Source organism: Triticum aestivum, chromosome 3D (assembly GCF_018294505.1).
Source record: "Triticum aestivum cultivar Chinese Spring chromosome 3D, IWGSC CS RefSeq v2.1, whole genome shotgun sequence".
Classification (NCBI taxonomy): Eukaryota; Viridiplantae; Streptophyta; class Magnoliopsida; order Poales; family Poaceae; genus Triticum; species Triticum aestivum.
Window position 1 is genome coordinate 387,666,878 of NC_057802.1, and position 15,735 is coordinate 387,682,612.

Consider the following 15,735-nt stretch of genomic DNA (forward strand, 5'->3'; position numbering starts at 1 on the left):
GCAAAAACAGAGACTTTTGCGCTCAGTCCAGGAATTTTAAAAATTCACTGGAACGTGCTTTTGATCTGAATTTTTTACAGGTGATAAATGTACAAATTGTATACGTTTCCTAATTTTTCAGAATGTTTGGAGTAGTAGAAGTATGGTAGTTGTCCAGATCATTACAGGTTGTTCTGTTTTTGACAGATTCTGTTTTCAATGCATAGTTTGCTTCTTTTGTCGTTTCTATGGCTTATATTGCTCAATATAAGTTGTGGAATGATATGGTACAGTAGGGATTATGTGAGAACAATTATGAATCTTGTCTTTGATAGTACCAAAAGTGAATGGTTTGCTCTTTATCATACTAACCTATCTCACAAAGTTCCGTTAAGTTTTGTGTGATTGAAGCTTTCAAGTTTTGGGTGTGATATTGATATGAGGAGAATAAGGAGTGACAAGACCCTAAGCTTGGGGATGCCCAAAGCACACCCAAGGTAATATTGAAGGAAGATCCAAGCAACTAATCTTGGGGATGCCCCGGAAGGCATCCCCTCTTTCGTCTCCAATATTATCGGTAACCTTACTTTGAGCTATATTTTCATTCATCACATGATATGTGTTTTGCTTGGAGAGTCATTTTATTTTGTTTGTATTTGCTTGATGTTATTTATAATAATGTTTTGCATCTTTTATTTCAATAAAAGTGTCAATGATAGCTTTTCACATGCTTATTTTGCAAGTATATGAGTTGCTGTTACAAAACAGAAAGTTTATCGCTGTTGCAAAAAATTCCCGAGAAAAGTCGAAATGTGATAAAATGTTGATTTTTTTAACAATAAGCTATGATAAATTTTCTACAGTGTGGTAAATTTTTAGAAATTTTGGAGTTACAGAAGTATGAATATTCTTGCATTCTTTACAGACTGTACTGTTTTGACAGATTGTTGTTATGTTTGCATATGTTTGCTTGTTTAATGATTCTATTTAAGGATAGGAGTATTAAATATGCAGAGGCATTTAGTATGCAATGTTAAATAATAATTTTAGTGATTTCCTACAGTAGAGAATGATAAGGTTTTTGCATTGGTTTATACTAACTTATCTCACGAGTTCTTGTTGAGTTTTGTGTGGATGAAGTTTTTAAGATTTAGGGAAACCGTGATATAAAAGGAATTAAGGAGACAAAAAAGCTCAAGCTTGGGGATGCCCAAGGCATCCCAAGTTAATATTCCAAGAAGTCTCAAGCATCTAAGCTTAGGGATGCCCCGGTAGGCATCCCACCTTTCTTCATCAACAATTATCGGTTAGTCTCGGTTGAGCGTAAGTTTTTGCTTCTTCACATGATGTGTGCTATCCTTGGAATGCCATTTTATTTTCATTTTGCTTGCTGTTTTCATAGAACACTTAGATTTGAAAGTTTTAAATAAGAGAGAGTCCTCAATTAGCTACCCCTTTACTTAACTACTCGTTTGATCTTCACTTATATCTTTTTGGAGTAGTTCATCGAACACTCTCATGCTTCACTTATATTATTTTGAGAGTTGATAATAGTGATGAAAATTTGCACAAGATATGAAATTGGTCCCAAAGTGATGGATATTCAAGAACGATATAATAAAAACTCTCATGTAGATCATTGGATATGATATGTTTGATTCCTTGCAATAGTTTTGAGATATGGAGATAGTAATATGAGTCATATTGGTGAGTAATTGTGCTTTAGTAAGAATATTGGTGTTAAGGTTTGTGATTCCCTATGCAAGCACGAAAGTCAATAGTTATGCAATTAAATTACATCCTACGTGTCGTGCATTATTCGGTGTTAGTTATGCTCAATGCTCAGAATTTTTGTTTATTTGTTGGTTGCTTCTCAATCTATTTGCTAGCCTCCATTTGTACTAAGTATTTTGCCACATGAGTCCACCATACCTACCTATATGCGTTATTTCTGTGCCGTTGTAAGTAAATTTGTATGTGCCATCTCGAATTTTCAAAATGAATTTCCTTTTTGTGTGCTCGTACCGCTCATGAAGCGGCAGGGGGTGGCTAATATTTTCCATGCTAGATGTGTTATTCCCAAGATGAGTGTTTATTCACTTGTCATTTCACGAGAGTACGGCGGTAATAGGGATGCCCATTCCCGAAATGAAAAAGAAATTTACTTTATGTTGTCAAAAAATAAATTCCTTGGAAAGTGTTGGTATGGACGGCACCCGTGGATGCGACTAGTCTGGAGTATGAAAGTGTGGTGAAAAAAGGAATAAACTTTATTTTATGTTTGGGAACCGCCTATGATATATCTAGCATGGAAAGTGTTGGGAATTACTTGGTCGTTTTTGTTGACGGGAAAAGTATGTCTCTCAAAATATTTTTATCTCTCAATTTAAGCTTTGAGCTCTGGCACCTCTACAAATCTCTGCTTCCCTCTGCGAAGGGCCTATCTATTTACTTTTATGCAAATTTTTATTTTTATTTTGAGTCTCCATCTTGTTTCATAAAGCACCAACTAGGGAGCACTATGATCATACTTGTGCATTAGATGTAGCTAATATTCGAGTGTGTTTTGCAAATGGATCAATGATTGAGCATGATGGGCTAGGGATAACTTTCTTTAGTGTTGATATTTTGAAAGACATGGTTGCTTGTTGATATGCTTGAGTATTGAACTCTTCATGTCAAATATAGACTATTGCTTTGAATCATTCAAGTCCAAATGTCCATGCTACAAAAGAAAGAGTATATGATGAATATGATAGGTAGCATTCGACAACAAAAATTCCGTTTTCATTTGCTATTTTATCATGATTAGTTTTATAATAAAGAGTTGCAATTATGATGCTAGGAAAAGTGAATGAAATTATCATTGATCAAACTTATGCACTATGCTAGCATTCACACTTCATAAGTTTTTTCTTTTATCATTTACCTACTAGAGGACGAGTAGGAATTAAGCTTGGGGATGCTGATACGTCTCCAACATATCTATAATTTATGAAGTATTCATGCCATGTTTACAACAATTTCATATGGTTTTGGTATGATTTGCATGGAACTAACCCGGACTGACGTTGTTTTTAGCAGAACTACCGTGCTGTTGTTTTTTGTGCAGAAATGAAAGTTCTCCAAATGAGCTGAAACTTTTTGACGATTTTTTTGGAACAAAAGAGACCCCCGAAGCTTCGTGGGAGGCCAGAAAAGCCACGAGGAGGACACAACCCACCAGGGCGCGCCAGAGGGGCCTGGCTTGCCCCGGTGGGTTGTGCTCACCTCGAGGCCCATCTTCGCGTGAAACCAACGCCAAAAAAATCCTATAAATAGAAAAAATAGAAATAATCCTAGATCAGAAGTTCTGCCGCCGCAAGCCTCTGTTGCCATGAAAAACCAATATAGACCCCGTTCCGGCACCCTGCCGGAGGGGGAAATCATCACCGGTGGCCATCTTCATCATCCCGGCGGCCACCATGATGAGGAGGGAGTAGTCCACCCTCGGGGTTGAGAGTTTGTACCAGTAGCTATGTGTTTAGTCTCTCTCTCTCTCATGTTCTTGAGATGCCACGATCTTTATGTATCGCGGGCTTTGTTAATATAGTTGGACCATATGGTGTTTCTCCTTCTCTATGTGGTTGTGATGAATTGAGTTTTCCCTTTGAGATTTCGTTCTTGTCGGATTGAATATTTTTATGGATTTGAGAGCACTGGATATATGTCTTGCATATGAATACCCGTGGTGAAAATGGGGTATTGTATTGATTCACTTGATATATGTTTTGGCAGTCAACTCGCGGATTCCCAAGGTGACATTGGGCTAATCTCTGCATACGGGTTGATGCACGTTCTCGTCTTTGTTTCTCCGATAGAAATCTTGGGGCACTCTTTGAGCTTCTTTGTGTTGGATTGTTATGAATCTAAAATTGTTTGATGCATATCGTATAATCAACTCACGGATACTCGCGGTGACATTGGAGTATCTAGGTGACATTAGAGTTGGTTGATATGTATCATATGGTGTTATTTTAGTAAGAACTCTTGGTTAGATCGATCAAAAAATAGCTTGGTGTTATTTTAGTACGAACTCTAGGATAGATTGATCGGGAAGAATAGCTTTGAGGTAGTTTCGTACCCTACAAACAATTTCTTCTTATATTCTCCGCTAGATAGGAACTTTGGAGTGATTCTTCATCGCACATTGAGGGAGGGTTATATGATCCAATTATATTAGCATTTTTGAGAGATTGCACTAGCGAAAATATGGACCCTAGGCCTCATTTTCAAGCATTGCAATACCGTTTGGCTCACTTTTGTTACTTGCTACCTTGTTGTTTTTTTATTGTTCCTATTACAAAAATCAATATCTACTATCATTACTACTTTTGTATCACCATCTCTTCGCCGAACTAGTGCATCTATACAAATTACCATTGTATTTGGTGCGGTGGGGACACAAGAGACTCTTCGTTATTTGGTTGTAGGGTTGTTTGATAGAGACCATCTTCATCCTACGCCTCCCACGGATTGATAAACCTTAGGTCATCCACTTGAGGAAAAATTGCTACTGTCCTACAAAACTCTGCGCTTGGAGGCCTAACACGAGTCTACAAGAATAAAGTTGCGTAGTAGACATCAACGGGCCACTTTGCAATGGCCTCAATTTTGGAGGGCTCCGTAGCCAATCCCTCTCCAGAAACAACATGTCTCAAGTACTGTACTTGGTGAACAACAAAGACACATTTGGAAAGTTTTGCATATAGTTCATTTTCTCTTAGAACTTGTCGTACTTGCTTAAGATATTCCGATGTTCCTCCAAGCTTGTGCTAAATACTAGGATGTCATTGCTACTTCTTGAGCTTGCATTTGTTTTTCCCTTGAAGAGGAAAGGGTGATGCAGCAAAGTAGAGATAAGTATTTGATACGTCTCCAACGTATCTATAATTTATGAAGTATTCATGCCATGTTTACAATAGTTTTATATGGTTTTGGTATGATTTGCATGGAACTAACCCGGACTGACATTGTTTTCAGCAGAACTACCATGGTGTTGTTTTTTGTGCAGAAATCAAAGTTCTCCAAATGAGCTGAAACTTTTTGACGGTTTTTTTGGAATGAAAGAGACCCCGAAGCTTCGTGGGAGTGCTAGAAGAGCCACGAGGCAGGGACAACCCACCACGGCGCCAGAGGGGCCTGGCTTGCCCCAGTGGGTTGTGCTCACCTCGAGGCCCATCTTCGTGTGAAACCAACACCAAAAAATCCTATAAATAGAGAAACCATCAGAAATAACCCTAGATCAGAAGTTTCATCGCCGCAAGCCTCTGTGGCCACGAAAACCCAATCTAGACCCGTTTCGGTACCCTGCCGGAGGGGGAAATCATCATCGGTGGCCATCTTCATCATCACGACGGCCACCATGATGAGGAGGGAATAGTCCACCCTTGGGGCTGAGGGTTTGTACCAGTAGCCATGTGTTTAATCTCTCTCTCTCTCTCTCGTGTTCTTGATGGCATGATCTTGATGTATCGTGGGCTTTGCTAATATAGTTGGATTATATGGTGTTTCTCCCTCCTATCTTGTTGTGATAAATTGAGTTTTCCCTTTGAGATTTTGTTTTATCGGATTGAATACTTTTATGGATTTGAGAGCACTTCATATATTTCTTGAATATGAATACCCGTGGTAACATTGGGGTTTTATATTCACTTGATATATGTTTTGGCACTCAACTCGCGGATTCCCGAGGTGACATTGGGGTAATCTATGCATATGGGTTGATGCATGTTCTCGTCTTTGTTTCTCTGATAGAAATCTTGGGGCACTCTTTGAGGTTCTTTGTGTTGGATCGAGTATTATGAATCTGAAATTGTTTGATGCGTATCGTATAATTAACTCATGGATACTTGTGGTGACATTGGAGTATCTAGGTGACATTAGAGTTGGTTGATGCGTATCATATGGTGTTATTTTAGTATGAACTCTTGGATAGATTGAACGGAAAGAATAACTTTGTGTTATTTTAGTACGAACTCTTGAATAGATCGAATGGAAAGAATAACTTTAAGGTGGTTTCGTACCCTACAAACAAATTCTTCTTATGTTCTATGTTAGATAAGAACTTTGGAGTGATTCTTCATCACACGTTGAGGGATGGTTATATGATCCAATTAGATTAGCATTGTTGAGAGATTGCACTAGCAAAAGTACGGACCCTAGGCCTCATTTTCAAGCATTGCAATACCATTTGTGGTCACTTTTGTTACTTGTTACCTTGCTGTTTTTTATTGTTCCTATTACAAAAATCAATATCTACTATCATTACTACACTTGTATCACCATCTCTTCGCCGAACTAGTGCACCTATACAAAGTACCATTGTATTTGGTGTGTTGGGGACACAAGAGACTTTTTTATTATTTGGTTGCAGGGTTGTTTGAGAGAGACCATCTTCATCCTACGCCTCCCACGGATTGATAAACCTTAGGTCATCCACTTGAGGGAAATTTGCTACTGTCCTACAAAACTCTGCACTTTGAGGCCCAACACGAGTCTACAAGAACAAGTTGTGTAGTAGACATCAGTATTTCCCTCGGTTAAGAACCAAGGTATCAATCCAGTAGGAGGAACACACAAGTCTCCAATGATAGCACATAAACCAACAAACAAATACTTGCACCCAACGCGATAAAGGGGTTGTCAATCCCTTCACTGTTACTTGCAAGGATGAGATCTGATAGAGATAGGTCTAAAAGATAAATAAAAGTGCAAAATAAAGTAAAGATAAATAAATTGCAGCAAGGTATTTTGGGTTTTTTGGTTATATAGATATGAAAATAATATGATAAAAATAGACTCGGGGGCCATAGTTTTCACTAGAGGCTTCTCTCTTGAAAGAACACATACGGTGGGTGAACAAATTACTGTTGAGCAATTGATAGAAAAGTGCATAGTTATGACGATATCTAAGGCAATGATCATGAATATAGGCATCACACCCGTGACAAGTAGACCGACTCCTGCCTGCATCTACTACTATTACTCCACACATCGACCGCTATCCAGCATGCATCTAGTGTATTAAGTTAACAAGAACGGAGTAACGCCTTAAGCAAGATGACATGATGTAGAGGGATAGATCCAATCAATATTGTAAAACCCACATCTTTTTATCCATAATGGCAACAATACAAATACGTGCCTCGCTACCCCTTCTGTCACTAGGTGAGGACACCGCAAGATTGAACCCAAAACAAAGCACCTCTCCCATTGCAAGATAGATCAATCTAGTTGGCCAAACCAAATCAATAGATCGGAGAGAAATACAAAGCTATATTAATCATGCATAAAAGAGTTCAGAGAATACTCAAATACTATTCATAGATAATCTGATCATAAATTCACAATTCATTGGATCTCAACAAACGCACCGCAAAGAAGATTACGTCAAATAGAAATCCAAGAACATCGAGGAGAACACTATATTGAAGATCAAAGAGAGAGAAGAAGTCATCTAGCTACTAGCTATGGACCCGTAGGTCTGTGGTAAACTACTCACACATCATCGGAAGGGCAGCAAGGTTGGTGTAGAGGCTCTCCGTGATTGAATCCCCCTCCGGCAGAGTACCAGAATAGGTCTCCAGATAGGATCTCACGAGGACAGAAACTTGCAGCGGCGGAAAAGTATTTTTGGTGTGCCCTTTGGTACACGGGGATTATTTGGGTATTTATGGAGCAAGGATTAGGGTTAGGGGAGCCTTGAGGGGCCCACAAGCTTGGGGGCGCCCCCCTAGGGCACGTCTCCCGAGCTTGTGGCTCTCTCGTGGCCCTTCTGGCCTCGTCCAGAAGCTTCCTAGGTGTCTTGTTGTCCAAGAAAAATCGTCAAAAAGTTTCGTTCTGTTTGGTATTGATTTTCTGTAGAAGACAAAAACAAGGAAAAAACAGTAACTGGCACTGGGCACTAGGTTAATAGGTTAGTCCCCAAAAAAGATATAAATAGCATAATAATGCATATAAAACATCCAAGATGGATAATATAATAGCATGGAACAATAAAAAATTATAGATACGTTGGAGACGTATCAGTCATCAAAGAAAACCAAGACAATTTTTTTGTTATAGTGAGCAAACAAGAAGTTCATCAAGGCCTGGAAAGTTCTTGGTGCATTACATAATCCATATGGCATCACTAAATATTCAAAGTGGCCTCAAAATGTTCTAAAAGCAGTCGTGTGGATGTCCTTAGGGTGCATTCTGATTTGATGGTAACCTGACCTTAGGTCCAACTTAGTGAACACCTTTGCTCCATGAAGTTCATCCAGCAAATATTCAATCACTTGAATAGGAAACTTGTTCTTTACTGTGATGGTGTTCAATTTCCTACAATCGGTGCACAGTCTCATATTGGAATCCTTTTTCTTAACCAATAAAACTGGAGTAGTGTAAGGGCTTTGGCTGTGCCTTATCATTTGATTTTCCAGCAAATGTTTAATCTCCTTTTCCATTTGTTCTTTCTGATGATGTTGCACTCTATTTTATGATCCAAAGCTCTATGGGATGGCAACTTAGTTGGTTCTGCAAAAACATCTTTATATTCTTCCAGCAAAGCTTGCACTGCAGCAGGAATGCTGTGATTATTGGGAGCTGCTACCACAATACTGTTTAATTGGACCAAAAATCCTTCTACTCCTTTATCTAATAGTTTTGTCAATTGCTCAGCTTGTACTTCTTTCACAGCTTCCATTGTTAAACTAAATTGATTATGAGGTATATCGAAAGCTACAGGACTGACAACACTAAACCAGTCATATCCCAATATCAGATCATGACTTGGCAGATTTAAAATTCTGAAAGAATGTTCTAGTTTCAACTTTGAAATTTGGAAGGAGCAGTTGGGTACTAATGCTTTGGAGATTAGTGTACCCCCACCAGCTACAGAAACTATCATAGGCTTCATTGGCAGTAAGTGACATTGGGACTTAATACCAAAATCTTCATTAATGAAAGAGGATGTACTCCCAGAGTCCAATAAAGCTACTGCTCTCTTCCCATTGACATATACAATTACTGTAGGAGTTTGTACGGTGAACTGGTGGCCCAAGGCATAAGCAGATATGAACATTGATTGTTCCTGTGGCACTCCTGCATTTTCGAGAACATCTTGTTCTTCTGCTTCTTGTCCCTGAAGTCTAGATTCCTCCATTTCTTGTTGTAACATGTGCACATTTGGAATTAATCTACACTTATGACCTGGTATCCACTTGTCACCACATCTCCAACACTCTCCTGCCTTTCTAATCCTCTAAACATTTGTGTTGATAATTTCAGTTGGTTTAATAGGAACTTGTGCCATTGGGGCTGCCAATGGTATATAAGGTTTTGGAGCAGTGTTTGTAGCATTTTTCTGATAGTAGTTTTTGTAAGGAAGAAAAGCTTTCTTGTGTGTGATAGAAGGAGGATGGCAGGGTTCTACATCCTTTGCTAACAATATGCATTTGTCAGAGTTTCTGGTCTTAATGGCCTGATTTGATATTTAATTCCATCTCTTAACCCATCAACATAACATCTGACAAACCATGCTTCTTCCAATGCAGGGTTTTCCTCTAGGATTTCAGCCATCAGGTCCTCAAACTGTTTTGTATACTCGGACACAGTAGTAGATTGTTGTTTTAAACAGTTGAACTTCTCTGTCAAGTCATAGGATCCTTGCTCCACAAATCTTTTAAGGACTTCTTTGCCAAATTGCAACCTGTTAGATTAATCTAATGTAACATCCCAAATTTTCAATTTGGAATGTTATACATTAGATCATCATTGCATATCATATTTTATTACATTTTTGGTTTGATCCTAGAAATTCTACGCAACTCAAGGACCCACGGAGAGAGTTGGGGATTTCGTTATTTTCATATTTGAGTTTTCTCAAATTTTGAAAATAGGATCATTTGATTTGATTTATTTTATCTTCAATTATTTCTTTTATAAAAATAAGAGAGAGGGAATAAAATGACTTTCCCAAAAATAAGAAATATTGAGGATTTAATAAAAAAATAAAATCTTATTTTATTTGAATTTAGGAAAATTGCACGTTTTTCAAAATTGCATTTTAGGGCCAAGAAATTGTTCATCTTGTTCTAAATATTTTATTTAGACGGTGAAAAATTTATTTTGGCATTTTTAGAATTTCATTTTATTTTCTAGAATTTTTCTTAGTCTCGGCGGAATTGTTTTTTTTTAAAAACTCCCGCGCGCCCGACTAGGCCGAAGCCCAGCCGAACCAGGCCGGCCCGCCCGCGCCACCGCCTCCCGCCACCGTCTCCGGATCGGAGACCGCCGCCGCCGCCCGAGTCCGGGAGGAGCACGCCTCCCGAGGCGCCCCTTCCCCAAGCCGCTCCCCCCTCCTTAAATAGCCGCCGCCGCCGCCCCTCACCCCGCCACCGAACCCGCAGCCACGCCGCCTCCCGTCGCCCCGCCGGAGCCCCGAGCCGAGGTAGCCGCCCGTCGCCCGGTTTTCTGAAGAAAACCGATTCGGTTTTTTTAGAAAACCCTAGGTTTTTTTAGATCGGTTTTGTTTTGTTTTTTTCGGTTTTCTTATTTAGCGAGCGTTCGCTCGTTCGTTCGTTTTAACGAACGCATTCATCGTTTAGTTACAGTTAACGAACGTCCGTTCGTTAAACTGTTCGTCAGTTTTTCTTTTTCTCGGATTTTCCGCGATTATTTCTGATCGCGATTTCCGATCTGTTTTTCGTTTTGGTTTAACTTTTCGCTCGTTTGTCGGAATCAGGCAATTCAAGCGCCTAGAGTTTCGTCTCGAAACCCTCTTTCTGTTTAACCAACTCAAACAAGTTTTTTCTACTGTAAAATTTGACTTACGTCCAGATTAGTAAACGAAGCTTGTTTCTTTCGCCGTTTGACTTTCGTTGCTTCGTTTGATTTGTTTTTTTTGCAAACCGGAGTTCTTAAGTTGAACTTTCTGGTTAGATCTCTTATTTGAGTTTTACCTGTGCATTAGACGAGTACTTATTGTATACTTGTTTGTTTGCGATAGAGTACCCGGGGTGCGCCGCTTGCTCCTTCGAATCCCTAGGTTTCACGGATCATCAGCAAGGCAAGTAACACTTTGATCATACCTCTTTTCATACCCAGTTTTATTGCATTAGATCAATCCTCAAACAATTGCATGATTAGGATCAGATCAAATTGTGGGTTGGGAAGTAGCTGATGAGGTAGAACCTATTGCCCTGTTTATTACCAAACCCTTGGGAGTTACTTCTACGTTTGCTTATATTGCTATGCTATGCTAGTAGACGTGGATTGGGTGAGTGTATCCATGACAGATGTGAGATTGTTAATTAATGGTTCAATTTAAGGTGGCTACCTAAACACACATCTGGGTGGATTGAGGCACCTGGGTATTCCAGCGATTGCCTGTTTTTTTATGGACCGCCACCCAGGCTCAAAGGGATCATGAGATTATTCATGCTAGAAACTTTCGTGTGCAGCCACAAGCTATTATGGACTCTAGCATAGTTGATTAAGTTGTGTGAACTCTTACAGTGGTAGACTAGCAGATGTAGGGGTTGTAGGTGGTACTGTCTACCCGATCGTAAGGTGCAAACGCTTCTGAAAGACTATGTCTTGGTCATCCGTTTCTCAAACATCATGTAGTGCGAGAATCCCAACGGAGGAGATCGAGTCTTGTGGGGAAAAGTGCGCAAACCTCCACAGAGTGTATAAACTAATCAGGGTTAGCCGTGTCCCCGGTTATGGACAACTTGAGTATCTAGTACTTGGATTATCATGTGAATCTCATCATGTTACTTTAATAAATTTTGTTGGGATTAATGTTGAAACTTAATTGGGATTGAGATGGTGTCACCCAATCTCAATGTTTAACAACCACCATGATAGTTAAATAAAATTTATTCCTTTGCAGTAGGGAAAAATTGGCTTTTCGCAAAACTGTAACCATAGAGCTTTCCACCAGCCAAATATGCATGTAGTATAGCATTATTCTGTTCATTACTCTCTATGTGTTACATTGCCAGCATATTCCATGTGCTGACCCGTTTTCGGGCTGCAACGTTTCATGTTGCAGACTTTTCAGACGACGAGTAAGGTGCCTTAGGTCGTGGTTCTATTCTCAGTGATGCCGTTGGAGTTGATGGACTCGCTTATCTTCCAAGTCTTCCGCTATTATCGTTTTTAGATGGCCTTAAGCCATATTTATTGTATTAAGTTCTCTTTTGAGACATTCGATGTAATAAGTGTGTGATTGCTACTCTGTTATAAATCCTTCGAGTACTGTGCGTGTCAGCATTACTGATCCAGGGATGACACTGGTGCACAGAGACTTGACTGTCTGAGGTCTGGTCGCTACAAGATGGTATCAGAGCACACGCTGACTGTAGGACACGACCACTAATCTTAAACCCTAGATCACTATTCTCTTCTCATTTGTGACTCCTCTCCATTTTCCACTCTTTTAGGATGGCGGATGCCAGGAACAAGTTCATGCAACCAGATGAAGATACACCCTTTGGACGCCACTTGAAGGAAGTCACTAGATACCTGAACATCGGAATACCAAGCTTCACCGGAACCTACAACGCCACACTACCAGAAGAGGAGCGTTGGATGATTCAAGTTCAAGTTCCAGGAAGGACGTTCATGCCCGTCACCGAGCCCATAGAGTTTTCCTTTGATGCACCAACCTGGAGTCTAGGAAAGAGCATGGCAGCCCACATCACCATGGGACGCATTGGAGAAGTTTACCACAAGGAGCTTAAGGATACCATTTACCAGATTTGTGGGCGCCGAGATGAGCAATGGGAGATGATCAGCACCAAGAAGGATAGATCAATTGCAGCTTTCATCCAGGAGTTGAACCAACACATTCGTCGCCAGGAGAACCAAATGTGCACAGGCATGATAGATCTGAAGAAGGCATTGACCAAGATCACGGAGCTGGAGGAAGAACTCAAGGCTACACGCGAGGATTATATGGAGGAAATCGTCGCACTGTTGGAGAAGAATGATGACCTGGAAAAGAAGATCGGTGTATTCATGGGAGACCCAGCACCAGGAGGAGAAGACGATGATTGCGCTTGCCGGGTAACTACATCATCATCGACGACACCGACTCGGACCCCGGTGAAGATGACTTTGTTGATGAAGCTGGAGCAGATATCATGGAGTCTTCGACCGATCAAAATTTCTAGTAGACCACCATAATCAGTAGTAGTATTCCCCCATGTATATAGTATAGTCCGAGCACTTTGTGACAATAGTTAGATCGATTGTATGCCTTGTTTGAATTGATTTGAGTGATATTGATTGTGTTTGTCTCATGTGCATATGGGTAGTGTTTTCTCTCTAGACCTCATTCTATTCTAAATTCTCATCTTTTCTAAACCCATCAGATGCCTCCGAGACGCGACACCGGATTTGTTTTCCCACCAGAGATCACTCAGTTGATTCAGCAGCAGAAGGTCTTGGTGCAAGCACTAGTACAGAACCAAGGCAACAACAAAAACAACAACCCACCACCACCACCACCTGTTGATCATTTGACCCGTTTCTTGAGGCTAAATCCGCCGGTGTATTCCAGTAGCACCGAGCCAATTGTTGCAGATGATTGGCTCCGCAAAGTTGGAAGGGAGTTGACCACTGCAGGATGCACAGATGCGGAGAGAGTGCGTTTTGCCGCACATCAGCTTGATGGACCCGCAACATCATCGTGGGAGAATTACACAGCCACTCACCCCATCGACACTGTCACATGGGACCAGTTTCAGCAAGCTTTCCATACTGCCCATGTTTCAGCAGGAGCTATGGCCATGAAGAAGCGTGAGTGTTGCAAATTACGCCAAGGAGGACGCACCGTAGGCCAGCATGTGGAGGACTTTAGTAAGTTAGCACGTTATGCCCCAGATGACGTTGCTACAGATGCAGCCAAGCAGGAGAAGTTTCTGGAAGGGCTGAATGATGAGTTGAGCATTCAGTTGATGGTAGCAACCTTCAACAACTACCAGGAGTTGGTAGATAGAGCTCTCATGATTGAAGGGAAGCAGCAGTAGATTGAAAGCCGCAAGAGGAAGTATGGACAAGAGAAGTACAATTCTGGAGCTCATCAGAAGCCACGTTTTACCCCGAATTCGGGAGGACCTTTTCAGCATACCCATGGAGCAGGAGGTTCGCACAACCATAGTGGACCCAAGAATGGTAATGGGAATGGAGGAAGCAACAGACAGAACCGTACCAACCCATCGACCCCAGCTAAGAGAGATCTGAGCCAAGTCACTTGCTACAAGTGCCAGAAGACTGGACATTATGCTAATGAGTGTCCTGAAGCTAAGAATGGAAATGGCAATGGAAGCTCTGGGAAGAAGCCCAACCCTTTCAACAAAGGACATGGGAACCACGTTAGCGTGGAGGAGGTTGAAGCCCAACCATATGCAGTAATAGGTAAGTTTTTGGTTAAGTCATTTACTTCACTCGTTCTTTTTGATACTAGTGCATCGCATTCATACATATCAAGAGGATTTGTGGATAAGTATGAATTGCCAACCCAAGCCCTTAGGTCACCCATGTTAGCAACCTCGCCAGGAGCAGAGTATATGGCTAGTCTATGGTGTGATCGGTTACCATTAAGGATTGGTAACTACGTGTTTCCCTCGGACCTAATAGTATTGGAATCGCAAGGATTGGATATGATATTAGGCATGGATTGGTTATCGAAGTATGAAGGGAACATTGAATGCGCTAGTAAGTCGATTTTGCTTACCACCCCAGAAGGAAGAAGGATCAAGTATGTATCCCGGCATGTGCCGAAGAGGACTCAGGTGAATTCTTTATCAGGAGTTGTATGGGAGGAAGTACCAGTGGTGAAGGATTTCCCTGACGTATTTCCAGAGGAGTTGCCAAGCATGCCACCGGATAGAGACATTGAGTTTTTGATTGAGCTTTTGCCAGGCACGGGGCCAATATCTAAGAGACCGTACAGGATGCCCGCAAAGGATTTGGAGGAGATTAAGAAGCAGATTAAGGAGTTGCTGGATAAAGGCTATATTCGCCCAAGTCCTTCACCTTGGGGATCGCCAGTGCTTCTAGTGGAGAAGAAGGATGGATCGTCAAGGATGGTTGTTGATTATTGAGGACTGCATGAAGTGACCATAAAAAACAAGTACCCACTACCGATGATCAATGATCTGTTTGACCGCTTACAAGGAGCTAAGGTATTTTCCAAGATCGATCTGCGGTCAGGATACCATCAGTTGAAGATTCGAGAGCAGGATATACCTAAGACGGCTTTTACCACTAGGTATGGGCTGTACGAGTATACTGTTATGTCATTTGGTCTGACTAACGCACCTGCCTATTTCATGAACCTGATGAACAAGGTGTTTATGGAGTTTTTGGATAAGTTCGTCGTGGTGTTCATTGATGATATTTTGGTCTACTCCAAGAATGAAGAGGAGCATAAGGAACATTTGCGTTTGGTACTTGAGAAGCTCAGAGAACATCAATTATACGCCAAGTTCAGCAAATGTGAGTTTTGGTTGAAGGAAGTTGGATTCCTCGGACATGTTATATCCGGAGAAGGAATAGCAGTAGACCCCACCAAAGTCGACACTGTGACAAACTGGGAATCACCCACATCAGTTGGAGAGATCCGGAGTTTTCTTGGACTTGTAGGATACTACCGGAGATTCATTGAGAATTTCTCGAGGATTGCTAAGCCCATGACGGAGCTGTTGAAGAAGGACACCA